Here is a 21,420-nt window from a genome sequence, read left to right on the forward strand (position 1 = left end):
GAGTTCCAAACTGCAAATCTAAAGCTGTTCCAGACTAGTCCTAAGGATGAGGTAAGATGGGAGCCCCCAGGTGACTTGTGGTACAAAATTAATAGTGATGCTGCATTATTGTTAGAAACTATTTTTTTAGTTGGCATGTTTTGGAAACATTTTAACAAACTAGCATCTCGAGCATTAAAGGGTCGAGATCAATGACGAAAATCGAGTCCTTTAGACTCGAGTTCAAATCCGATGTGGAAGAAAAAAGCCACATGGAAATCGAGTCTATAAGAATCAAGTTCCATAGATAGGAGAAGAAGAATGAAGAAGGAAACCCAACAGAACAAAGAAGATAAACCCAGTAGAGGAAAACCAGTAGAACAAAGAAGAAGAAACCTAGCTACGCAAAGAAGAAGAAACCCAGAACATCACAAACCCACAAACCAACCTTATGGCCTATTGGAAGTTTAAAAAAGAAGGGGGAGTAGAGTAGAGGGAGGGAGAGTAATTCAATTACCTTATTTGGAAGTTTTTTAAAGAAGGAGGGGGAGGAGTTTGGAGAGGTTTCAATCACCTCTAACCCCTTATTTTTAATTCCCCCAAATTGGAGAGATTTGGAGGGAGAGTAGAGTAGATAAATTATTGACTAGATAAATTTCCCAATTTACCCTTTCTAAATTAATAATAGACTAATGTTGTAAATCTATTTTCAAATAGGGGTAAATTTGTCTATTTTAATCATTTTCTCTCATCTCCATCCTAATTTTTAAAACATCCAAATAAGGGGAATGGCTAATTACTCTCTTCCCCCTTACTAATTTTAAAAACATCCAAACAAGGTGGAGGAGAACCATTCCCCTCTACTCTCCTCTCTCTCTAAACTTCCAAATAGGCCATTAACGATGAAGTTGTGGAATGATTCGGCCTGGGATTGTCTAGTCGTTGCCCAAACCGATAGAAAACAAACAACAAGGGCCTCAAATAAATGGATCCCAAAACAAAGAAGAGGTCCAATAGAAGAAGAACAAAATGAAGATGAAGAAGAAAAAAAAAACCCAGGAAAATGAAACCCTGAACGAAGAAACCTAAGTGAACGATATTTCTTAACAAAGAAACTCGAGTCTCTAAGACTCGAGTTCCACATGGATTTTTTCTTCCACCTCAGATTGGAACTTGAGTTTCAAAGACTCAAGATACTAGTTTGTAAAATAGTTTTGCAAACTTGACAACTAACTAAAATATTTCAAAATTAATGATAAATGCAAAGAAAATTCCTCGTTCTCCACACCAGCTGTGTGCCAGCACGCTGAAACTCGAGTGTTACAAACTCGAGATGCTATTTTCCCAAATAGTTTTAGAAACGTGAGAACTAATGAAATTGTTATAAAATCAATGCTAAATGAAAAAAAAAAAAAAAAAAAATTCCAGATGAGTATATGATTGTGTAGAACAAGATGCATGACAATGCACATATCAGAACACAAAAACAATTTAGTGATTAGGTCGACAAGCTTTCAAAGAACAAGAAGGATGATGAAGGTAGAGTATTACAGAGCAAACCGAATGATTGCACATTATGGATGGACTGAATGGTTTTTACACTATATTACCTATAATTTGTTCTATCCTACACTTGGATTATAGCAGATTGAGCAATATAGTAACACATTGAATTGGATAGCAGAACGGGTATCACGTCTGAAGTCATTCTGTGGAAAAGAAATAGGCTACCAGAATCATAATACATTAAATCCATAGCTTCGTAGCACAACTAGAAAAACTATGTAAAGAGGAAGAGATATGATAATGAGAGGAACCTTGTAGCCTCTGCGAAGAAATTCTAGTGAGCTTCCTTCTTCCTCTTGTAGTCCCAGCACTCTCAACAGTTCTTCTTTGGTCTAGAGCACACCAAATAATTAGTCCAAAAGCATATTCAACGTTTATAACAACCAAAAGAAGAACTGGGGCGTAAAATTTAAAACAAATATATACTTCACCCAGCGTGAAACCTGTATCACTCTAAGCTATGCAGGCATAAGAACCATCCGCTTGTTTAAGCATTACCTGCCAAGGCCCTGCACCAATTCTAAAAAGTATAAGGGGCTCAGCACCATATGCTGATCAGGGACAAGTGGATTGTAAAAAAACAAAGGACTTTTTCAGAAAAAATGAGCAGGTGCAGCTTAACAATCACCAGTAAGCTGATGGTGGGGACTTAACATGGCTGGATGATTGGTGTTACAGAATTAGACTGCATCCTTGACTCTATGATTGAATTGAGTCTTAGAGTGCAGTTTCTGTGTTGATTAAGCTGACAAAAGAACAATCTATTTGTTTTTAATTTTCCAAAGTAACTTTCTTTTAACCCCATTTAGGTGCCTCCTATCAAGAAAAAGATAAGAGAGTCACTTGAGATGGTTTAGTCATGTACAAAGGAGAACAATTAATGCGCCAATGAGGAAGACTGATTTAATTCATGTCAAGTGAACAAAAAGAGATAAGAGGTAAACTTAAAATAACACCATTAGAAGTAGTAATAAAGGACATATTAATATGGAGGTGACGGAGTATGATTTTGGAGGAGATAGAATGGTGGAGAAGAATATATGTGGTCAACCCCAATTGGTTTGTTGAGGATCCATAGTCAACCCCTATAGCTTTGGGACTAAGGCTTTATTATTGTTTGGTTGAGTGATCCAATGGTGTAGGGAGCCATGTAGCACAACTTACCCAACCAAGCAATGGGCATTTAGAACCGTGGGATAATCTCGATGGATCTTGTGATCATCAATTTTTAGGATATTTATTATTTTGGTTTTGATATTTTTAGGTTAATTGATTAAATTTACAAAGATTCCAAGACTAAGAGATTTAAGCAAATCAGAATAGATCTTCTTAAGTCATCCACTAATTTATAATCATAACTCAGCTTAATTAAGCCATAATCTCAACTAACAGAGGTCAGCTACATGTATCCTTTTAAACCACTATTAGGGAATCCCTTGCCCTAACTGTTATACCAATAGGATCTATTAAGATTTATATTCATAAGATACGAAAAAAAAAATTACACTAACTGACAACCGACTATAACCTCCCTCCTCTATCTTGTCTTGGGACTAGCCATGCAAAACAATATGATAATAATGTACTTCCTAGTGGATTCTATGAAGTTCTTGTTCTTAGCTTCAACCTTTCTTCTCACCACCATTCACACATAAACTATGTGACTTAATGCTACACCAACACGATGGTGCAGTCTTCTTAGCAATCAAATAAAAAACTAATATATCAGACATATGTACTACCCCTGCTGCACAAAGTGAAAATGTAGTTCTCAAGAAATGCAAGAGTAGATCAGCATCACAAGAATATTATTTTTCTCCTGTTAATGTATATTATGTTATGGACTTTAGGCCCAATTAGGTTACTTGTATAGCACACTTGTACTTGTACTACATTCTACTTGTACTGCACACATATGCCTCCTATATAAAGGCAGTGATGTATATTCTTTTATTTATGAAATACAATACAATTATTCTGTATTTCTAACATGGTATCAGAGCCACTGCTCTGACATTTTCTTAGCAATCTTGTCTTCATTAGTGTGACTTCCTTTCTTTTACTAACGCTTCCGCCATCACAATTGCCATCGCAGCCTCTCGCCGTTGAACCTCCGACGTCATCCAGCCGTCGTCCTTGGGTTCCGGACCTGCAGCCGCCGTCGTTAAGGAGTTTCACACTGCACAGACCACTGCTCCTTGCATCACCGCTGCGAATATTGCTCCGATTTCATTTTTGAAGGTACCACTGAGATCGTTCTGCGCCGATCTACACATTTGTGGAAGCCTCCCCGCCATCGGAGACCGCACGCGCCCCCACGCGCCGCTCAAAGCTGCTGCGACTCTGATCACGCGCCACCACGCGCTGCAGTTTCCTTGCCCGCGCCGCCACGCGCTCTCACGCGCCGGAACCTGGTCTGCTGACGTCATCCCCTCAGCCACGTCAGCCCTAGCTGCGTCAGCATCCACTGTTCTGCTGATGTCATCGCCACGTCATCCTGTGACGTCATCTGTTGACCGTTGACCATTGACTAGCCGTTGACCGTTGACTTTGATCGTTGACTTTTCCAGGGTTGACTTTTTCTGTCCAAGTTCTCCTTACCCAGTTTTTCGCGTAGATTTCATTTGTACAGTCTATTTTTGCATATTTTTCTTCAAAATGAAGAATAAGGACAAGTCTTCTTCCTCTTGCAACAATCGTCGCCGACAATCCAACAAACGTTTTTGCAATTTTTGCAAACGTTTTGGCCATAATATTGAGACTTGCTATCAACGCAACAAATTAGCTGTTTCCATTTCTGCTGCTACTGTTGCTAACACTAAGAGTGTCCAACCTATGGCTCCTGTCTCTGCAAAGTCTCAGTCTTCTGGATCCACTTTCACCATTTCCAGAGATGACCTTATAAATATCATCGCCAATGTCATTCGTACGGTTGGTAATGCATCTTATTCCTCTTCTCTCTCAGCTTTATCTGGTATGTCTCCTACCTCTTGGCTTATGGATTCTGCTTGTTGCAATCACATGACACCTCACTCGTCCTTATTTTCTGACCTTAAACCTGCACCGCACCCTCTTAATATTTGCACAGCAAATGGTTTCACAATGTCTAGTCATAATATAGGTTCCGTTGTGACCTCCAATCTCTCAGTTCCTGGAGTCTTTAATATTTCTGACCTTTCTTATAATTTATTTTCTGTTGGACAATTAGCTGAGTTGGGTTATCGCATTATCTTTGATTATTCTGGGTGTATTGTGCAGGATCCGAGGACGGGACAGGAGCTTGGGACTGGTCCCAGAGTTGGGCGTATGTTTCCCGTGGACAACCTTCGTCTTCCACTTGTTGCTCCTGTTTTTGTTGCTGCAGCTACTACAGCTTCTTCAATTCCTTCCCTTGCACTTTGGCATGCTCGTCTTGGTCATGCATCTTCCTCTCGGGTACAACAATTAGCTTCTAGAGGTTTCTTAGGTTCAGTGTCTACAAAAAATTTTGATTGTGTTTCGTGCCAATTAGGAAAACAACCAGCTTTGCCTTTCAATACTAGTGAATCAATATCCACTGATATCTTTGACCTTATTCATTCTGATGTTTGGGGCCCTTCTTCTGTCTCTAGTATTGGTGGGTCTCGATATTTTGTTGTCTTTGTTGATGATTGCTCTCGCTATAGCTGGATTTTTAATATGAAACATCGTTCTGAATTATTGCAAGTATATTCTAATTTTGCAAAAATGGTTGAAACTCAGTTTTCCAAACACATCAAAATTTTTCGATCTGATAATGCTCTTGAATATACTCAATATGCTTTCCAAGCTGTTTTGCATTCCTATGGCACTGTTTATCAACTAACTTGTCTAGGTACCTCTCAGCAAAATGGTAGAGCCGAACATAAACTTCGTCATATTCTTGACACTGTTCGTGCTCTTCTTCTCTCTGCCAAAGTTCCTGCTCCTTTTTGGGGCGAAGCTGCTCTTCATGCTGTTCATACTATTAATCGCATTCTGAGTCCGGTTATCCAAAATCAAACTCCATATGAGCGCCTTTTTGGGTCATCTCCAGACTATCACCACCTTCGCTCCTTTGGTTCTGCTTGTTTCGTTCTTCTTCAGCCACATGAGCATAACAAACTTGAGCCTCGGTCAAGGCTTTGTTATTTTCTTGGCTATGGCGAAACTCAAAAGGGGTATCGGTGTTATGACCCTGTCTCTCATCGTCTTCGTGTTTCCCGCAATGTTGTCTTTTGGGAACATCGCCTCTTTGTCGAGCTCTCTCACTTTCGTGCCTCCCTATCTTCCTCCTCTGTTTTAGATCTTTTTCCAGATGAGGCACATATTCCTTCTGTAGCTGCTCCTGATCCTTCTGTAGCTGCTCCTGATCCTCCTGTAGTTGCTCCTGATTCTTTTGTAGACTTCTCTGTCCAACCACCAGATATCACTGATCCATTTCCTAGTTCACCCTTTAATGAACAGGTGGAAGATGAACAGGTTGAAGACGAGCTACCCAACCCCAACCCTGAGCTTGGGTCCCCTGCTCCTGTTCCGCCTGAAGATCTTGCACAAGACATTCCACCTCGTCACTCAACTCGAGTAAGATCTATTCCTACACATTTACTTGACTATCATTGTTACACTGCTCTTGCTACATTACATGAGCCTCACACCTATCGTGAGGCTTCCACTGACCCTTTATGGCAGATTGCAATGAAAGAGGAAATTGATGCGTTATCTAAAAACCATACTTTGGATTTGGTGACACTCCCTCCCGGGAAATCTGTGGTTGGTTGTAAGTGGATCTACAAGATTAAGACTCGCTCTGATGGGTCCATTGAGCGCTACAAAGCTCGTCTTGTTGCAAAAGGTTTTACACAGGAGTATGGGATTGATTATGAAGAGACCTTTGCTCCGGTTGCTCGTATCTCATCTGTCCGTGCCCTCTTAGCTGTTGTTGCTGCCCGTAAATGGGATCTTTTTCAGATGGATGTCAAAAATGCATTCCTTAATGGGGATTTACATGAAGAAGTTTATATGCAACCTCCTCCTGGTCTCTCTGTTGACTCAAACAAGGTTTGTTTCCTTCGACGTGCACTTTATGGCCTTAAACAAGCTCCACGAGCTTGGTTTGCCAAATTCAGCTCTACCATCTCTCATTTGGGTTACATGGCCAGTCATTATGATTCTGCCTTATTTCTTCGTCGCACTGACAAAGGCACTATTTTACTTCTCCTGTATGTGGATGATATGATCATAACTGGTGATGATCTCAGTGGCATTCAAGAACTCAAGAATTTTCTCAGTCAGCAATTTGAGATGAAAGATCTTGGACATCTCAGCTACTTCTTAGGTCTTGAAATCACTCATTCTACTGATGGACTTTATCTTATTCAAGCTAAGTATGCTTCTGAACTCTTGTCTCGAGCTGGACTCACTGATAGCAAGACTGTTGACACTCCAGTTGAGCTTAATGCGCATCTGACTCTCTCAGGGGGGAAACCATTGTCTAATCCCTCTCTTTACAGACGATTGGTTGGCAGCCTAGTTTATCTCACAGTTACTCGTCCAGACATCTCCTATGCTGTTCATCAGGTGAGCCAGTATCTGTCTGCTCCACGATCAACTCACTATGCTGCTGTTTTGCGCATTCTTCAATACTTGAAGGGCACCCTCTTTCATGGCCTTTTCTACTCAGCTCAGTCTCCTCTTGTACTCCGTGCATTCTCTAATGCTGATTGGGCAGGAGATCCTACTGATCGCAGGTCTACTACAAGTTACTGTTTTCTCCTTGGTTCTTCTTTGATTTCTTGGCGAAGTAAGAAACAAACTTTTGTGGCCCGCTCCAATACTGAAGCAGAGTATCATGCTCTTGCTGATACCACATCTGAGCTCCTTTGGTTACGATGGCTCCTTAAGGATTTGAGTGTGTCCACCTCCTCTGCTTCTCCCCTTTATTGTGACAACCAGAGTGCCATTCATATTGCTGATAATGATGTCTTTCATGAACGGACTAAACACATCGAGATTGATTGTCATTTTATCCGTTATCATCTTGTCCATGGCACTCTTAAGCTTTTCTCCGTCTCCTCCAAAAATCAACTTGCAGATATCTTCACCAAGTCACTTCCTAAGGGACGCACTCGTGATTTGGTTGACAACCTCAAGTTGGTCTCACATCCACCTTGAGTTTGAGGGGGGCTGTTAATGTATATTATGTTATGGGCTTTAGGCCCAATTAGGTTACTTGTATAGCACACTTGTACTTGTACTACATTCTACTTGTACTGCACACATATGCCTCCTATATAAAGGCAGTGATGTATATTCTTTTATTTATGAAATACAATACAATTATTCTGTATTTCTAACATCTCCCAAACTACTGAAAATGTCGAAGGAACTCTGAGTTCACAAAAATTTCTTTTATAGACATCTTTTCCGCAGCTTTCTTTTCATTTTGTTTTCATCAAGAACTCACTCAACATTAGATGATGTTAGACATAAGCTCCAATTGACACAAAAATAGACATGGAACCTAGAAGGCAGATGTAAAGTACTGAAACAGTACTTAATATTAATGGCATAGTTTTAATTCTCGCAGGGAAAAATTTAAATACCAGGGTATTCGCGAAACAGAGCTCCATTGTAATTCACAATGTAAGGTGCTACTGCTACTGTCTTCAAATTAAAAATCAAATGTTTACATAAAACTTGGATTAAAAAACAATTAATGAATATAGAAGGTTGACAAAAGAAGAGGTACTTTTGAGTACTCTCTGATTCGAATATAGAACACTGGAATGAATTGAGAAAGAATCGGTAATGCAAATCTTTCGTTGGAAATACCAGAAGGCCCAAGTCAGCACTGCCAAGTTAACAGCTTTCATTTAACAATGAAACTTGAATTCAGTAATAACAGAATTAAGTGACCATTAAAGCTCAAGAAGGCACAAATCATACCGCAATGTGTTAAGTTCCAGATTAAATAGAAGCGTAGGAGTTGATTGAGCAAATTTTTCCTGCACATCAAAATAGAGGGGAAAGGAACAGAAACCGCAGCTCCAAATGCTTTTGCAAAATGAATAATGTCTAAATAGTTATGATCACCATGTAAATTTCTAAATGTTAACGTGTATTGTGTTATGGGTTTTAGGCCCAATTAGGTTACTTGTATAGCACACTTGTACTTGTACTACACTCTACTTGTACTGCACACATATGCCTCCTATATAAAGGCAGTGATGTATATTCTTTTATTCATGAAATACAATACAATCTTCCAGTATTTCTAACATGGTATCAGAGCCACTGCTCTGACCTTTTCTTAGCAGTCTTGTCCTCATTAGTGTGACTTCCTTTCTTTACTAACGCTTTCGCATCACAACTGCCGCCGCAGCCTCTCGCCGTTGAACCTCCGACGTCATCCAGCCGTCGTCCTTGGGTTCCGGACCTGCAGCTGCCGTCATTAAAGAGTTTCACACTGCACAGACCACTGCCCTTTGCATCACCGCTGCGAATATTGCTCCGATTTCATTTTTGAAGGTACCACTGAGATCGTCCTGCGCCGATCTACACATTCGTGGAAGCCTCGCCTCCATCGGAGACCGCACGCGCCCCCACGCGCCGCTCGTAGCTGCTGCGACGCTGATCACGCGCTAAACGCGCCTTCCACGCGCCTCCACGCGCTGCCACGCTCTCTCACGCGTCGGCCACGCGCCTCTAGGATCTGCCACGCGCCTCCACGCGCGGCCACGCGCTGGAACCTGGTCTGCTGACGTCATCCCCTCTGCCACGTCAGCCCTAACTGCGTCAGCATCCACTATTCTGCTGACGTCATCGCCACGTCATCCTGTGACGTCATCTGCTGGCCGTTGACCGTTGACCAGCTGTTGACCGTTGACTTTTCCAGAGTTGACTTTTTCTGTCCAGGTTCTCCTTACCCAATTTTTCGCGTAGATTTCATTTTTGCAGTCTATTTTTGCATATTTTGCTTCAAAATGAAGAATAAGGACAAGTCTTCTTCCTCTTACAAGAATCGTCGCCGACAATCCAACAAACGTTTTTGCAATTTTTGCAAACGATTTGGCCATAATATTGAGACTTGCTATCAACGCAACAAATCAGCTGTTTCCATCTCTGCTGCTACTGTTGCAAACACTGAGAGTGTCCAACCTATGGCTCCCGTCTCTGCAAAGTCTCGGTCTTCTGGATCCACTTTCACCATTTCCAGAGATGACCTTACAAATATCATCGCCAATGTCATTCGTACGGTTGGTAATGCATCTTATTCCTCTTCTCTCTCAGCTTTATTTGGTATGTCTCCTACCTCTTGGCTTATGGATTCTGCTTGTTGCAATCACATGACACCTCACTCGTCCTTATTTTCTGACCTTAAACCTGCACCGCACCCTCTTAATATTCGTACAGCAAATGGTTCCACAATGTCTGGTCATAATATAGGTTCCGTTGCGACCTCCAATCTCTCGGTTCCTGGAGTCTTTAATGTTCCTGACCTTTCTTATAATTTATTTTCTGTAGGACAATTAGCTGAGTTGGGTTATCGCATTATCTTTGATTATTCTGGGTGTATTGTGCAGGATCCGAGGACGGGACAGGAGCTTGGGACTGGTCCCAGAGTTGGGCGTATGTTTCCCGTGGACAACCTTCGTCTTCCACTTGTTGCTCCAGTTTCTGTTGCTGCAGCTGCTACTGCTTCTTCAATTCCTTCCCTTGCACTTTGGCATGCTCGACTTGGTCATGCATCTTCCTCTCGGGTACAACAATTAGCTTCTAGAGGTTTGTTAGGTTCAGTGTCTACGAAAAATTTTGATTGTGTTTCGTGCCAACTAGGAAAACAACCAGTTTTGCCTTTCAATACTAGTGAATCAATATCCACTGATATCTTTGACCTTATTCATTCTGATGTTTGGGGCCCTTCTTCTGTCTCTAGTATTGGTGGGTCTCGATATTTTGTTGTCTTTATTGATGATTACTCTCGCTATAGCTGGATTTTTAATATGAAACATCGTTCTGAATTATTGCAAGTATATTCTAATTTTGCAAAAATGGTTGAAACTCAGTTTTCCAAACGCATCAAAATTTTTCGATCTGATAATGCTCTTGAATATACTCAATATGCTTTCCAAGCTGTTTTGCATTCCTATGGCACTGTTCATCAACTAACTTGTCCAGGTACCTCTCAGCAAAATGGTCGAGCCGAACGGAAACTTCGTCATATTCTTGACACTGTTCGTGCTCTTCTTCTCTCGGCCAAAGTTCCTGCTCCTTTTTGGGGCGAAGCTGCTCTTCATGCTGTTCATACTATTAATCGCATTCCGAGTCCGGTTATCCAAAATCAAACTCCATATGAGCGCCTTTTTGGGTCATGTCCAGACTATCACCACCTTTGCTCCTTTGGTTCTGCTTGTTTCGTTCTTCTTCAGCCACATGAGCATAACAAACTTGAGCCTCGGTCAAGGCTTTGTTGTTTTCTTGGCTATGGCGAAACTCAAAAGGGGTATCGGTGTTATGACCCTGTCTCTCATCGTCTTCGTATTTCTCGCAATGTTGTCTTTTGGGAACATCGCCTCTTTGTCGAGCTCTCTCACTTTCGTGCCTCCCTATCTTCCTCCACTATTTTAGATCTTTTTCCAGATGAGGCACATATTCCTTCTGTAGATGCTCCTGATCCTCCTGTAGTTGTTCCTGATTCTCTTGTAGACTTCTCTGTCCAACCACCAGATATCACTGATCCCTTTCCTAGTTCACCCTTTAATGAACAGGTGGAAGATGAACAGGTTGAAGACGAGCTACCCAACCCCAACCCTGAGCTTAGGTCCCCTGCTCCTGCTCCGCCTGAAGATCTTGCACAAGACATTCCACCTCGTCACTCAACTCGAGTAAGATCTATTCCTACACATTTACTTGACTATCATTGTTACACTGCTCTTGCTACATTACATGAGCCTCACACCTATCGTGAGGCTTCCACTGACCCTTTATGGCAGATTGCAATGAAAGAGGAACTTGATGCATTATCTAAAAACCATACTTGGGATTTGGTGACACTCCCTCCCGGGAAATCTGTGGTTGGTTGTAAGTGGATCTACAAGATTAAGACTCGCTCTGATGGGTCCATTGAGCACTACAAAGCTCGTCTTGTTGCAAACGGCTTTACACAGGAGTATGGGATTGATTATGAAGAGACCTTTGCTCCAGTTGCTCGTATCTCATTTGTCCGTGCCCTCTTAGCTGTTGCTGCTGCCCGTAAATGGGATCTTTTTCAGATGGATGTCAAAAATGCATTCCTTAATGGGGATTTACATGAAGAAGTTTATATGCAACCTCCTCTTGGTCTCTCTGTTGACTCAAACAAGGTTTGTTACCTTCGACGTGCACTTTATGGCCTTAAACAAGCTCCCCGAGCTTGGTTTGTCAAATTCAGCTCTACCATCTCTCATTTGGGTTACATGGCCAGTCATTATGATTCTGCCTTATTTATTCGTCGCACTGACAAAGGCACTATTTTACTTCTCCTGTATGTGGATGATATGATCATAACTGGTGATGACCTCATTGGCATTCAAGAACTCAAGGATTTTCTCAGTCAGCAATTTGAGATGAAAGATCTTGGACATCTCAGCTACTTCTTGGGTCTTGAAATCACTCATTCTACTGATGGACTTTATCTTACTCAAGCTAAGTATGCTTCTGAACTCTTGTCTCGAGCTGGACTCACTGATAGCAAGACTGTTGACACTCCAGTTGAGCTTAATACGCATCTGACTCCCTCAGGGGGGAAACCATTGTCTAATCCCTCTCTTTACAGACGATTGGTTGGCAGCCTAGTTTATCTCACAGTTACTCGCCCAGACATCTCCTATGCTGTTCATCAGGTGAGCCAGTATCTGTCTGCTCCACGATCAACTCACTATGCTGCTGTTCTGCGCATTCTTCGATACTTGAAGGGCACCCTCTTTCATGGCCTTTTCTACTCAGCTCAGTCTCCTCTTGTACTCCGTGCATTCTCTGATGCTGATTGGGCAGGAGATCCTACTGATCGCAGGTCTACTACAGGTTACTGTTTTCTCCTTGGTTCTTCTTTGATTTCTTGGCGAAGCAAGAAACAAACTTTTGTGGCCCGCTCCAGTACTGAAGCAGAATATCGTGCTCTTGCTGATACCACATCTGAGCTCCTTTGGCTACGATGGCTCCTTAAGGATTTGGGTGTGTCTACCTCCTCTGCTACTCCCCTTTATTGTGACAACCAGAGTGCCATTCATATTGCTCATAATGATGTCTTTCATGAACGGACTAAACACATCGAGATTGATTGTCATTTTATCCGTTATCATCTTGTCCATGGTGCTCTTAAGCTTTTCTCTGTCTCCTCCAAAGATCAACTTGCAGATATCTTCACCAAGTCACTTCCTAAGGGACGCACTCATGATTTGGTTGACAACCTCAAGTTGGTCTCACATCCACCTTGAGTTTGAGGGGGGCTGTTAACGTGTATTGTGTTATGGGTTTTAGGCCCAATTAGGTTACTTGTATAGCACACTTGTACTTGTACTACACTCTACTTATACTGCACACATATGCCTCCTATATAAAGACAGTGATGTATATTCTTTTATTCATGAAATACAATACAATCTTCCAGTATTTCTAACACTAAAGCATTACTCCTAAACTTTGGTGACAATATGATGCTGTCAGACTACATTCAAAGTGCAGATAGTAATTCAGTGTACTAAATCTATATGTTATGGTGAAAAATACCCAATCATTGTGTCACTCCCACCAGATTAGCACTGTGAAAGTCAGCATGCAATCCATTACCCTATGTTTGGAATGGAAGATGGGGAAAGAGAAGAGAAGAAGGGAAGGTGACTGGAGTATACTAAACTTTAGTTTATTCTTGTAAATTCTGATTAAAAATAATCTTAAATAGGTCGGCAGATTTAAGTTACAGAAGTAAACCTGTTCAAACATATGTTTACACCTCAATTGACATGAAAACATGTATCTGTGTAATTATGTTTTTTTCGAAGTTCTTCACATTTTACAGTGTCATTGTCAATGTCCAATAATGTATAGCGTTTAACTGATTAAAGACATATACAGAAGTTACTAGTTACTAATCTTTTTTTTTTGTTTGTTAAATTACTGATTACTAATCTAACTCTTTAAAAGAATATGACAAATGACACTAGATATAAAGTTTATCAAAAAAAAATATTTAGAACCTGTCATGTACACAAAATCAACAGAGTATGAATCAAGTTGTGATAGTATAGTTAATACAAGGATCAAGTAAAAGACCAAAATGAATAGAGATGTTATGGACAGGTGGATAGAGGTACGCTTATGATTTTTTTTTTTTTTTTTCCTTTTCCCTTGATGCTAGGATCCAGTTATGTGTATCCATAAAGTGATATTGAAATCAAGTTTGCATGCCAAAGATTCAAAAGTCGGTGAGAGAATTTCCATGAGTAAAGATGCCATACCACATACTTCTCAATGGTTGCAAGTTCTCGTGTGCTACAATTAATAAATATATACAGTGATGGAGGCTCATTGAACTGCCAACGACCTGCATTTGTAAGAGATGCCAGAGAGTGCAAAGTTAACCTATTCATACACTTGATGTACAAACAATGCAATTAACATGGCCTCATAAAAATATTACATATGATGCATAGGACCTTAAAACAACAAATTGCATCTTATTAAATAAACAAGACTAATGCTAAAGGTATAACAGCAAAGAGTTTTGAAGATTATAGCTAATCGTATCTTTTCAATTCAGAACTAAAATTTCCTTTTTCTTGAATACCCCGTTGCTTTGCAGATATTGATTAATATATATTCCAAAAGAGACAAACACATGTAAGCATATAGTTCCAAGTTTTCTTTTATGGTATAGCATTAATGGTAGGAAAGGGTTCAGAAGCAGTCCATTAGTAAAAACCTTTCAAAATAATTGGGCCCATGTGAATTCTTTACATCATTTGATTGTACAGAACCAACCTTCATTGTCATCTTCAAAATCAAAATCAAGTGTGTTCCTTATAGATCTGAAGAATGTGCTGACAGGACCACTAGGGATGTCATCTAGGGAACCTATGGTTATACCATCAATCTGAAGCAAGAAAGAATAAATATATTAAAATTAAATAAATTTTCAGGGAATTTAAAATATAGGTAAAACTTATAATAAATTGTACAGTCTAACCAAATTAAGAAAAATAGGCACTTCCTAAATGAATATTTAACTTATAACTAAATTGGTAATATGTATTAAATTTTTACTTTTCTTGGTTATATGTTTGTTACTTTCTTATGTTAAAAATTTAAATATATGTATCACTATTTGTGAATCAAATTTCTTCTTTTATTATAATTTTTTGGTACACTCTCTTGATCACCAAACCCATATCCCGACCCCATGCTAAGGCAAAACTAGCGAGCACCTTCGTGGTGGACTCAACACTAATTTTTAACTATTAAAAAAAAAAAAGTCCTAAAGAACAATTGATCCTGCCAAAATACAGCAGCACAGCAAAAGAACTGGTAACTTCATTATAAGTTATTTCTTTACCGAGTCAAGAGCTGCTTTGAAAAGCTGCAAAAAAACATTTTTCTGGCTTATCAGGAAACACCTAAAATCAGAAACAAAATGTTAACATTTTTTTAACCAATTCATAGATATACATGCAATATGAAATGAAGTCCCTTTCTTACAATGCAAGCTCTAGTTTCCTTTCGTTCTTGAAGCTTCCTCACGACAGCCAAGGCTAGTTGAATGTTGGCATCAATGATCTCATCTGAAGATCCCTTTTACATATTTAGGTATTTGAGAAAATCATGTATTACGTATTCAGATTAATTTGTTTATTCACAAGACATATTGTGTCTAATAATAAGATTTTTGTTAGGGTCTAAGACTTTAGGATCTAAATGTATTAGAACTTCAATATGTAATGTTGGCAAACCATGATCAAAACATTTAGTTTAGATTTAGGCTGCTCAAAGTGTGGTTATGTGTAAAGTTGAAATCAAGTAATTGCAAGAAATTACTATTCAATTTCTGCAAGGCTTGACGATCGAAAATTAGACTCGATCGATCGAAACTCTTTCAGATTGTTTTTTCTGCAGAATTTTCCAACTCAACCCAAACCCATATGACGTGTAGGGTTTTATGTATTGCTTCAAGTATAAAAGGAAAAATCTTAGCCACGTTTTAGATGTTGTTGATATGTTGTGTGTATGAATCTCTTGTGAGATCTAAAGGTGTTTACCTTCATACACACTTAGGGTTATCAAGATCAAGATTGTTGTCAAGAGCTTGGTGATCTCTTCAATTGTTGTTTCAAGAGCTTAAAGAAAACACAAGTAGGAGTACTTGTGGTTGCTGTGGATCAAGGAAAGAAGTAGTCCGTAGACTTGAAACTATCACGTGGTCATGATAATAAGTTTTTTACTCGTGATAGTAAGTTTTCTACTCGAGGTAGCAATAAGATGTTAGTGGTCTAAGTCTTATTATAAAACTTCAATTCTTTCATAGTGGATCTGTTTTACCTTGAGGATAGCTAGATTAAATCCTCTTTAGATTTTTTACCAGTTTGGTTTTTCTGGATTATCATATCATTGTCTTATTTACTTTTCCACACTATTCACATGATATGTGTGCGAACCAGAGATGAGACTATTGGGCTTTAACTCACTTGGGCTCACAATTTATTTGTAGTGGGTTTCAAGATTTCCTACTCTAGGTCGTTCTCGGCAGAGAGACTCAAAGCAACATTCAAACTCTCTTCTTCCTTGACTGTTTTCTCTCTATTTTTTTGAACCCCTTCCTCTTCCCAAACTTCTGCTATTTATAGCTAAGGTTAGTGGGGAGATTATGATTTCAGCCACCGCTAGTGCTATTGAAGGTCCAATATTATCTGATTTAAGTGGATGTTTAGGTGAGAGTGGGATGCAGCAATTATGGCCTTGGAACTTGGTTCCAGCTTAGTCGATTGTGCTCGGTAATGCAGTTTCCCGAGCATTTCATGATTTTCCCGGACACGTTTCATACGCTTGTTCAGGAAAGCTTATGCCGAACACTTCTCAGAATTCAAGGCCCAAAACTTGTTTTTACACTAAGGCAATTTCAAGAAGGGCTTAGGGTAATGGGGCTGTTCCGTTGGGCCTGGGCCCAGGGCCCATATGGGTCTTGGGATCTCAGTGCCGTACATTAGCCCCCCCTTGATTCATACCCGGTTGCCGGGAAGAATCAAGGAGCTGGCCAAGCTTTTTGACCTCGGAGATCTTATGGCCTGGGACTCGTGGTTATGGTTTCTCATTAATGCTCATCTCAAAAGACGTGCCGTTTCGCGGCGTCAGGTACAGTTGTCATTATTGCCTGACGATTTGTGAACCGAAACGGCGCGCGTATCGGTTACGTTTGGTATTCGCAGGGCTGTTCGTAAATCGTGCCCATTTATTGCTTGATTAAACGCTTCTTTGCCCCCTTTTTTGACTCTATAAATAGTTTCCCTTAGAACATTCTTTCATTTTTCCTCCACCTCTAATTTTTCGCGCTTACTCTCTGCCGACCAACTCTCTATGCGCTTACTCACCTGCCCAGTGTTCCTTTCCTCCTTAGAACCCAAAGTAAGTTTTCTTCCCCTTCCTATTCCTTCCGCTTTATTTCTTCAAGTTCCCTTTCATAGCATTAAGCGTTATAGATGGGTTACTTTTATCTTCTAGAGTCCCCGGCTGCCTTGGCCACCTTTAGGAGCACATTTAGTATTCCCGATGATGTGGAAGTGGCTTACTGCCATGAGAGTGATATTGCTCTCCATCGAGGATTAGGTACAGCCTTCTTTCCTCTAATGTCAATTTTAGAAGGCGGGGTTAGGTTCCCCATGGATCCCCTTTTGACAGATACACTTAGGTATTACGGGCTATGTCCCGACCAGCTTCCCCCCAACTTTTACCGGGTAGTTAGCTGCGTCAGTAGGTTGAACCATATCTTTGATTTACAGTTAAATTACCATGACATTAACCATATGTATAGTCTCTGTGGGAACAAAGCTACCAACTATTACCTAAAGACAAGAGATAATCGGGTACGGCTGATATCATGCCTACCTGATTCGAACAGGAACTCCGCCGGGGAGTTCGTTCGGGTGCGCGGCAATTGGTTTGTCGAGGACGTCCCTTGTCCCCTTTCACGACGTGAAGTGGGTTTGTACCAATCCCTTGATCTAATTGTTTTCCTCCACTTTTCCTTTTCTTTTTATTGAAGTAAATCTTTATTATCAGATACTGATATGACACTTGCTCTTTTGCAGACGGCAAAGTGTTTGTTCCGGACATCAGAACCGTTCATGCCAAGGATTTGAACTTTATCCTTCGTTCCGAGATATACGTGCATTGGGACGGGCAACTCCGGGCTTCGCATCTGATCCTCGGAGTAGAGCCAATTTACTCCACCTGGCAGAACTTTAAGCAGGCACTTCTAGTTGATAGCCCTCTGCTGTCATACATAGACGTCCGGTACGCAAACTTCTTGCCGCCGAAACTTACAACCGGGGAGGCGAGGGAGTTTGGATGGCACTTCACCTGCTCGGACAAGCTAGCCCCTTTGCGAGACGAGTCCGCGGAACGCGTGTCTCGGCGCCTTAGAGAGTTAGCCCACGAAGCTATCCAACAAGAGGACCTTGTTCAAGAGCAGCAGCAGCCCAAGAATCCGCCCGCCGAGCCCTAGCAACCAGTGATTGAAGCGGCTGCCTTGTCGGCTGAAGTTATCCAACCCGGCAGAAGGATGGTGTCAAGGAAGGTCATGACCATTGACCGCTTCGTGCCCAGTGCACGGCATCCCAACCAACCCCCACCTTCTCAGGGTCAGAGCCAGGTGCCTCAACCTCCACCCTTTTCTCAAGCTGGACAGGCCCGTAAGAAACAAAAGGTCACCGATCAACCATCCACAGGCCCAAGAGATGCTATCGTCCAGACTCCTCCCCAGCCAACAGGGGGGATCGTTATCCGTGAGCCGTAGACCCAGGTTGGTACAGGGGTTGCGTCCTCCTCCCAAGTGGCTCCCGCGTGGAAGCCCAAGTTCTTATTGGACGGCAAGCCTTTGCCTTCGAATGCCTGTGTGCGGATGTGGGAGAAAGGCGAGGGTGGCCGTATTGCCCAAACCCTGGCCGAGAGTCTTCTTCTTTCCGAGGACGTTCACGCCTTTGAGGAGGGATCTGAGGAGTCTGTGGGGCGCCGGTTAGAGTGGCACGCTATCGCGGTAATTCTTTAGTTATCTATTTCTTCCCATACATTCACTTTTGCTTCCTTACTAACTTTTGTGCTTGCTAGGCTGCTCAACTGGCTCACATAATGGCCGGCTGGGCATGGGATCTTGCCGAGGAGGTCGAGCGCGAAAAGGGGGCGCGGGAGTCAGCGGCCAAAATAGCGAAGGAAAAATTAAAGGCAGCTACTGCGGAGAAAAACAGGGCGTTGGCAGAAAAGAGGTGCGCGAAGCTCTTGACTAAGCAGAACGAAACAGAAGTCAAGCTAGCTGAAGCCATCAGCCTTAATACTTCCAATGCCGAGGAACTAGTCGACCTTAGGGCAGCCCTAGCGGCCTGCGAGCAGAAGTGGTACAACGAAGGCTTTGCTGTTGCTGAGAAATCTGTAAAGCCGGTAGTGGCCCAGGCACGGAACCTGGGTTTTGAGGCCGGGTGGTTCGCCACTCTCTAAGCACTGGGAAATCCCGAAGATTCCCACCTGAGAGACCCCGGCCAAATTCCCTTTCCGAGCCCCGTTACTACCGTGCAAGATCCCCCGGCTGCTGTTGAGAAAGAGGAAACAGCTAGCATGAGGGAGCTGGTTGAACAAATTGACGCTCATGCCGAGCTAGAGGACATGGAAGCCACCAGCATCCTGACTGTACAGGACCTTCTCAGCGAAGACTCGCGTTACCACCTAATCGACCAGCCAGAAGTGACGAATCTGACCCGACCCTTCAACTGATTTTCTGCAGCCTCTCACTTTATTTATGCTTTCACCTATTTTTATCGCATTTTCAGTTTTCTTAATAGTTTATTTGCCTATGTCACCGGGATGTGGTGAACGAACAATTTCCTTTACTTGTTTGATCGGTAAACAGCTTCCTTTTTTAACTTTGGTTTTAATTTGTTGAATGAATTTCTATCTATTTGTATGTTTTGCTTGAACTATGCCAGTGTTTTGGCCGTAAATGGAATGATACCCTAAAACCTATTGCGCAGTGCTTTGGAGAATCCGAGAGTGTCAATGGATTTAACGTTTATAAAGGGTTAGGGTTCCCGTATGTTCTGCGATTTTGATCCTACCGAGGATGATGTTTTTGTCCTTTATCCTTTTATTCCTTTGTGACGATAAGGCTTCCACCCGCTCGGCGAATTTAGCCTAACCGAGGGCCATGTTTCTGTCTTTAGTGTTTTTAGTGATAAGGTTTCCACCTGCTCGGTGATTTTAGTCGAGCCGAGGGCCAGGTTTCTGTCCTTAGAGTTTTTAGTGATAAGGTTTCCACCTGCTCGGCGATTTTAATCGAGCCGAGGGCCAGGTTTCTGTCCTTAGTGTTTTTAGTGATAAGGTTTCCACCTGCTCGGCGTTTTTAGTCGAGCCGAGGGCCAGGTTTCTGTTCTTAAAGATTTTAATGATAAGGTTTCCACCTGCTCGGCAATTTTAATCGAGCCGAGGGCCAGGTTTCTGTCCTTAGAGATTTTAATGATAAGGTTTCCACTTGCTCGGCGATTTTAATCGAACCGAGAGCCTGGTTTCTGTCCTTAGAGATTTTAATGATAAGGTTTCCACTTGCTCGGCGATTTTAATCGAACCGAGGGCCAGGTTTCTATCCTTAGAGATTTTAATGACAAGGTTTCCACCTGCTCAGCGATTTTAATCGATCCGAGGGCTAGGTTTCTGTCCTTAGAGATATTAATGATAAGGTTTCCACCTGCTCGGCGATTTTAATCGAGCCGAGCGCTAGGTTTCTGTCCTTAGAGATTTTAATGATAAGGTTTCCACCTGCTCGGCGATTTTAATCGATCCGAGGGCCAGGTTTCTGTCTTTAGAGATATTAATGATAAGGTTTCCACTTGCTCGGCAATTTTAATCGAGCCGAGGACCAAGTTTCTGTCCTTAGAGTTTTTAATGATAAGGTTTCCACCTGCTCGAAGATTTTAATCGATCCGAGGGCCAGGTTTCTATCCTTAGAGATATTAATGATAAGGTTTCCACCTGCTTGGCGATTTTAATCGAGCCGAGGGCCAGGTTTCTGTCCTTAGAGATTTTAATGATAAGGTTTCCACCTGCTCAGCAATTTTAATCGATCCGAGGGCCAGGTTTCTGTTCTTAGAGATATTAATGATAAGGCTTCCACCTGCTCGGCGATTTTAATCGAGCCGAGGTCCAGGTTTCTGTCCTTAGAGATTTTAAAAATAAGATTTCCACCTGCTCGGCGATTTTAATCGATCCGAGGGCAAGGTTTCTATCCTTAGAGATATTAATGATAAGGTTTCCACCAGCTTGGCGATTTTAATCGAGCCGAGGGCCAGGTTTCTGTCCTTAGAGATTTTAATGATAAGGTTTCCACCTGCTCGGCGATTTTAATCGATCCGAGGGCCAGGTTTCTGTTCTTAGAGATATTAATGATAAGGCTTCCACCTGCTCGGCGATTTTAATCGAGCCGAGGGCCAGGTTTCTGTCCTTAGAGATTTTAATGATAAGATTTCCACCTGCTCGACGATTTTAATCGATCCGAGGGCAAGGTTTCTATCCTTAGAGATATTAATGATAAGGTTTCCACCTGCTCGGCGATTTTAATCGAGCTGAGGGCCAGGTTTCTGTCCTTAGAGT

At 41.7% G+C, this 21,420-nt stretch overlaps 1 long non-coding RNA gene and 1 pseudogene across 1 annotated transcript; both read right to left on the minus strand.

The window, feature by feature from the left end:
• Positions 1–1,408: 1,408 nt before the first annotated feature.
• LOC126721050 (uncharacterized) lies at positions 1,409–2,322 on the minus strand. Its single transcript, XR_007653799.1, has 3 exons — positions 2,174–2,322; positions 1,972–2,054; positions 1,409–1,877 (listed from the first exon to the last, which is right to left on the minus strand). It is a non-coding gene; the product is annotated as an uncharacterized LOC126721050 (long non-coding RNA).
• A 5,817-nt stretch (positions 2,323–8,139) lies between these two features.
• Positions 8,140–16,936, minus strand: LOC126721667 (protein LPA3-like; annotated as a pseudogene).
• Positions 16,937–21,420: the final 4,484 nt, after the last annotated feature.

The sequence above is a fragment of the Quercus robur genome, chromosome 4 (genome assembly GCF_932294415.1).
Source record: "Quercus robur chromosome 4, dhQueRobu3.1, whole genome shotgun sequence".
NCBI lineage: Eukaryota > Viridiplantae > Streptophyta > Magnoliopsida > Fagales > Fagaceae > Quercus > Quercus robur.